This window comes from Lynx canadensis, chromosome B3 (genome assembly GCF_007474595.2).
Source record: "Lynx canadensis isolate LIC74 chromosome B3, mLynCan4.pri.v2, whole genome shotgun sequence".
In the NCBI taxonomy this organism is placed as follows: domain Eukaryota; kingdom Metazoa; phylum Chordata; class Mammalia; order Carnivora; family Felidae; genus Lynx; species Lynx canadensis.
In genome coordinates this window covers 121581421-121588142 of record NC_044308.2, presented here as the reverse complement: position 1 = coordinate 121588142, position 6722 = coordinate 121581421, and the positions used below count along the sequence as shown (strand labels likewise).

At 46.9% G+C, this 6722-nt stretch overlaps 1 pseudogene; it reads left to right on the top strand.

Annotated features, from left to right (window-relative positions):
- Positions 1–1765: 1765 nt before the first annotated feature.
- On the top strand, positions 1766–3981 carry LOC115517090 (annotated as a pseudogene).
- Positions 3982–6722: the final 2741 nt, after the last annotated feature.

Genomic DNA, 6722 nt, shown 5'->3' with positions numbered 1-6722 from the left:
ACGGCTGCTTGTCTGATGCAGTCCCTCTCCCGAGCAGTTAACAAAGTGAGTGTTCGGACTCTGAAACTGTTAAGGGACCCCGCTTGGAGGGAAGCAGGCGGCAAAGGCTTAGCCTGGATGTAGGGTCCTTACTTGCCAAGGGAGAGTGTGGGACTCAGAATGGTTTTGACCAACACTCTCCCTTAGAAAATTCTTAGAAAAAGCTCTGATAGCATTGGGTATGTCAGGAAGGAGAGGAAGAAATATGCTTCCCTGGGAGAATCTGGGCCCCATGTCCTAGAGCTCTGAGTATCCATAGGCCACAGCTGCTCCTCCTTTTTTTTTTTCTGTGTTCCTCTTTTTATGATGGGCATCAACCAAGGGGACTCCTGCCCACCTCCCACAGGAGACAGCAGCCGGTTTGAGCTGCTGGGGAGCTGAGATTAGAGAGGGATTAGTGAGTGTGGTTTGGAGGGGCTCTGGGGTCTTGCAGCCAGCTCAGGAGTCTGAGGTCCAAAGATAGCAAATGCGAGAAGGAGCAGACAAGACTTTGTGTGGAAAGGAGGGAGAGATAAGGGAGGAGGAACGGTGGGCAAGCTGCCGCTTGGGCCACAAAAAGTTTGTGTATTGGTACTAATTTTTTTATATGTAATTACACAACTGAAATATTTTTTTTTAAATACGTATCAGTTTTTAAGTTTATTTATTTTGAGAGAGGGAGGGGCAGAGAGAGAGAGAAAGAGAGAGCGAATCCCAAGCAGACTCCACGCTGTCATTGCAAAGCCTGACACGGGGTACCAACCCACGAACCGTGAGGTCACGACCTGAGCCAAAATCAAGAGTCAGACGCTTAACCGACTGAGCCACCCAGGGGCCCCACACAACAGAACTATTCTTGTAAAGATATGGACAATGTTGAAATATACCGATTAAAAAACAATGAAAAGTTCTCCCTTTCCTCACATTTCCTCCCTAATTCTGCTTCCTGCCATTATCATTTTGGTATATAGCCTTTCAGACCATTTTCTATATATACAGGTTTCTATATACATTGCTTTTCTTGTTTTTTTAAAACTTGGGTTATGCTCTACAGCTTGTCTTTTAAACAGTACACTCCCTGCCTGTTCATAAGTCAGACCTACTTTACTCCTTTTGACAGGTGCATAGAAGTCCATGGCCTGTGACTCTTATAGGCACGCAGCCTGCCGTCAGCAACTTGTTCAGGTATTTCCGTGGGATACAGTCCTAAAAGCGGAATGGCTGGTTCTGAAAGTACGTGCATTCCTAAACGGGTTGGATTTTGTACAGTCGTCCCACCAGAACATCCCCTTCCTCCTAACCTCGTCAGCACTAGGACTTGCTGGTAACCTTTTATATCACATTTCCCAAGGTAGACGGGGCATGTGAGCAGAGTTTAAACACAGTGCAGTTTGGTGGGGGCCCTGCTAGCCTCCAGGGGCCTGTTTTCCAGCTGTGATGAAGATGGGGGGCGGGGAGTGATTTCTGGCAGCAATATGCAAGAGGAAAGAAGGAAGACCCCGGGCTGGGGCCACCACCCTTTCTGTGGGGTGGGAAGAGCTTCAGCGACAAGAGGGCAGGAAGGGGTTTTCCTGTGGCTCCCAAAGCCCCGCCCAGGAGCCAGCAAGGTGGGGTTAATGTCGCAGGCGGGTGAGGCCTTTAACCGTCCCCCCTCCAATCCCAGCCCTGCCTCTCACTAACTGCGGGTTTTTGAGCAGGCCGCCTAACCTCTCCCGGCCTCTGTTTCCCCACCTGTTGATTTAGGGTGATGGAGATGATCTTCCTCAGCATCTTGGGCAAGGGTAAAATGACTTGATACTTGTAAAGTTTAGAACGTTGCCTTGCAGTAAATGTCAGCGTGGAGTGACCTTTCAGTTGGGAAATCATTCCTGGCTGCCCGCATGCGCGCTCCAACTCCTCTCCTTGGGGTAACCGCTGTTGGCAGTCCGCGTATCATTCCAGACTTTCTGCATGCGGGTGCGTGTGACAGTTATAAATATTCCTGTGTGCCTACTCCATCAGTTAGGAGTTTTCTTTCTTTAAAGAAAAATTTTTAAAGCAACTTTATGTTTTGAACAGGCATTACATCCACATGGTATAAAATTTAAAAAGTAAAAAAGGGCATACAGTGAAAAATAAACATCCTTCTCAGTTTCCTAGCTGGACAGGCCCCCATTGTTATCAATTTCTTGAGTATCCTTTGAGAGATATTTCGAGCATTTTTATAAACATGTAAGTTTATGCATTATTTTTCCTCACACAAATGATAGCGTACTTTACATAATGTGCACTTCTTTTTTTCATTTAATGATCTATCTTGGGTATGTATGTCTTTTCCTATCATAGATAGTTATTTTTTTTAAATGTTGGTGGCACCATATTTCACAGTTAGAAGTACCATTACTTCTTTAATCCTTTTTTTAAAGGAAATTTAGATTTTCTAATATGTTGCTTATAAATGATGCTGTAATAAATATCCTTACTATAAAGAATGTTCATTTGGGGCTCCCGGGTGGCTCAGTCAGTTGGGCGGCTGACTTCGACTCAGGTCATGATCTCACAGTTTGTGAGTTCGAGCCCCACATCGGGCTCTCTGCTGTTAGCACAGAGGCTGCTTAGGATCCTCTGTTCACCTCTCCTCTCTGCCCCTCCCCTGCTCACGATCTCTCTCTCTCTCAAAACTAAATAAACATTAAAAAAAAAAAGTCTTTGTTTTGGAGTGAAAGAAAACCTAGCTAAAAGGGACTTAAACCAATATGCAAAATGGAGTTTGAAGGTTTAGTGACTGCCACACATCCAGATCACACGCTGACTTCAGTTAAGGATTGGTGCAGCCACTCGCTGTCCTCTCAGACCTGGTTCTCTTTTTTCTGTCTTTTGTGTGTGTGGCCTTTCTCTTCAGGCTCCACTCAATGTTTGCTCCCCTGCCCCCTTCACCCGCTCTAGGGTCTTCCCACATGGCACAAAAAGGCTGCCACAATGCTGGGCCTCTGTCCTCAGACCACGACTCTGTCTGAGGCGAGGGTGACTGTGTCCTCTGTAGCCTCTCCAAGAGAGGGAGGAAAGACTTGTCCCTGGAAACCCGGCAAATCACAGCATCTTCTACACTGTCCTGTCCCCTGTCTTTTTCCTTTTAACATTACATCAGGGACATCGTTCCGAGGTGGTGTATATACACATACATTCATCCTTTTTGTAATCACTTCATGTACTTAGTCGTGCAGTCAGCATGGCATCTTTTGTCACTCTCTCTTGGATGGACATTTTGGCGTTTCCATTAAAAACAAAATGACCTGGAGTGCCTGGCTGGCTCAGTCTGTAGAGCATGTGACTCTCGATTCAGGGTTGTGAGTTCGAGCCCCACGTTGGGTGTAGAGATTACTTACAAATAAAATCTTAAAATAATGAACAAGTTGCTTTTCCTCCCTGGCTGCTTGAAGCTCAGCCACCATCGTGGACGACACCATAACCATCCGGACCAAGAAGCTCAGGACCAACCAACTACCTCAGTGGCACAAACAGATGCTCCTTGATGTTCTTCAGCCCGCAAAGGCAACGGTACCTGAGACGGAAAGTCGAGAAAAACTAGCCAAAGCGTACAAGCCCACACCAGATGTCATTTTCGTATTTGGATTCAGAGCCCATTTTGGCTGTGGCAAGACAACTGGCTTTGGCGTGATTTACGATTCCTTGGATGACGCAAAGCAAAGTGAACCCAAACATAGACTTGCAAGACACGGCCTGTGTGAGAAAGAAAAAGACCTCAGGGAAAGAGCGAAAGGAGAGCGAGAACAGGATGAAGAAAGTCAAGGGGGACTTAATGGCTGCTGTTGGCGCTGACAAAAAGCTCGAGCCGGAGACGGGACAGCAGAAGGAGCAGAGATTCTGCAGTGACTTTTTCTGTGGTGATTGTGCAGATTTTTCGTGAGAGGATTAGTGAACTAAGAACAATACACACATACATACAACCTATCAACCATGTTGAAACGAACATCTGTGCCGGTTAAGATACAGTTCAGCTGCTTTAACAAAGAGCCACGGTCAAGGCGCTTAAACAAGAAAGAACTGGTTTCTTGGATTTTAGTAGGTGTGTAGGCAGTACGTGGTTGATGGCAGCTCAGCGTTGTCAGGAATGCAGATCTCTTTTGTCTGTTCTTTTTTTTTTTTAAGTTTCTTTTTTTCATGTTGAGAGGGAGAGAGAGAGAGAGAGAGAGAGAGAGAGAGCAAGGAGGGGAGGGGCAGAGAGAGAGGGAGAGAGAGAGAGAATCCCAAGCAGGTTCCGCACCGTCAGCGCAAAGTGAGGTCTCACAAAGTGAGATCATGACCTGAGCTGAAATCAAGAGTCAGACGCTTAACCGAGTCACCCGGGCGCCCCACAGATCCCTTTTGTCTTATGTCATTGTCTACATGGTTGAAGATGACTCAACACCATGTCCTCTGAGTCCAGGTTCCAGCCATTGGAAGGTGGCGGTGGGGAACGGGACAGAAGACCCCTTACCTCCAACCCAGAAGTTGCACATCACTTTTACTCACACCCATTGGCCAGAGCTGGGTCACATGGCCACACCTGGCTGTGAGAGAGCCTGGGAAATATAAACTTTACACTGGGTGGTTGAATGCCCCACCAAGAGTCGGGGGTTCTGTTGCTAAAAGAAGAAGGAGAGAAACATCTAGTGTGGGATCATTAGCTACCTCTCGTACAACATCCTCAAACATTGATCTGTAAACAGCCCTATATTTTTGTAGGATAGAATTCTTTTGGACACTCTCCAAAATGTGTCTACCAGTATAAGCTCCCACCTGCAGCCCTTGGACCGTTGCTTTCCCACAAGTTACCACGGCTGCAGCCCGCACAGCCCCAGCCGCCTGCTTACCTGGGCCGAGCGGGCCTTGCCCACTGCATGGCCCTGGGGCTCCAACAGTTCATCTGGAATCACTAGTTCTGTGGCCTTGACTGTCCTCAGATTCTTTACCCGCAAGATTAGGATATTGAGCTCTCGTCTAGGTCCCATGGAATCTCAGCTTCTCTTCCAGTCTAAGAGTTAGGTCCATGATTGAGGGCAATGTGGCCATGGGAGAGGCGTCTAGAAAGAGGAAGGTGATGGTCCCATCCCGAATGCTGGCAGAACACGCGCAGGTGGGCAGGGTTCAGATCTGGATGTGTCTCTAACGGCCAACGCCCTGGATGGTGGTCAGGGGAGAGCCGCTGAGGGAGAAGTGGGTCCATGAAGGGAGGAAGAAGAATGGAAAGAGGTGGGAACATTCAATCTGGGGAGAGGAGATTGAGGGAGAGAGGGGAGGCAGGGCACATCTTCTGGACTGGCTCTTGAATGGGAGTGGGGGGCACTCACTGGTCACATTGTATGTTGCTTCCAGGAGCACAATTTACAAGGCCGCTGGTTTGGACACAAAATAAGAAAAGAATCTTCTCTTTTCCTTAAATTTTTAAAGAAAAATTATTTTATTTTATTTTATTATTTTATTTTATTTTATTTTATTTTATTTTATTTTATTTTAATTTTTCATCATAAGTTTACTCCCCATTCCCCTTCCACCTCCCCCTGGTAACCATCAGTTTGTTCTCTAGAGTTAAGAGTCTGTTTCTTAGTTTGTCTCTATCTTTTTTTTCCTTTGCTCGTTAGTTTCTTATATTCCACATAAGTGAAATCATATGGTATTTGTCTTTCTCGGACTTATTTTGCTTAGCATTATACTCTCTAGCTCCGTTTACGTCATTGCACAAAGCAAGATTCCATTCATTTTTATGGCTGAATAATATTCCACTACATTTATATTTATATTTATATTTATATTTATATTTATATACCACATCTTCTTTATCCATTTATCAGCCGATGGACACTTGGGCTGCTTCCATAGTTTGGCTATTGCAAATATGCTGCTATAAACACCGGGACGCATGTATCCCTTTGAATTACTGTTCTTGTATTCTTTGGGCAAATACCCAGTAGTGCGACTGATGGGTCATAAGGTAGTTCTACTTCTACCTTTTTGAGGAACTTCCACACTGTTGTCCAGAGTGGCTGCACCAGTTTGCATTCCCAGCCACAGTGCACGAGGGTTCCCCCTTCTCCGCATCCTTGCCAACGCCTGTTGTTTCTTGTGGTGTTGATTTTAGCCATTCTGACGGGTGTAAGGTGATATCTCATTGTAGTTTTGATTTGCATGTCCCTGATGATCCGTGATGTTGAGCATCTTTTCACGTGTCCGTTGGCCATAAGAAATAATCTCGTAAGAAATGTAAAGACATTTAAATAATGCTTGACTGAAAGGGGGAGAGGCTCTTTGGGGCCCAGAGGCCCCTGTGAGCTGGCCTGGCCTCGGGCTGCTCCTCTCCTTGCCTTTTACTCCCCAGCCTCACAACCAGACTACTCTCTGTCACTCTCCCTCGGCCACTGCCACCCAAACTGCTGGGGCCACGGCTCTCAAGGGTCCTCCTTTTGCTCTGTCTCTGGGAAGCTCTTCCGGCCTCGCCACACGTGGCCTGTGAGCAGCGTGCCGGACTGTTGACCACATCCTGCTCCTTGAAGCAGCGGGTTCCCTCTCCTGCTGCTTCTTCTCTGGTCCTTGGCTGGTGTCCTTCTCTGCCGGTGGCTTCTCTACTCCAGGCCTTCTCATCTTCTCGCTGTCCACCTCACCTCACCTGCCATTAGCTCTGAGGGTGGGCCGCTGGTCTAGAATTCTGCCTCAGGGCCCTGCTCGGG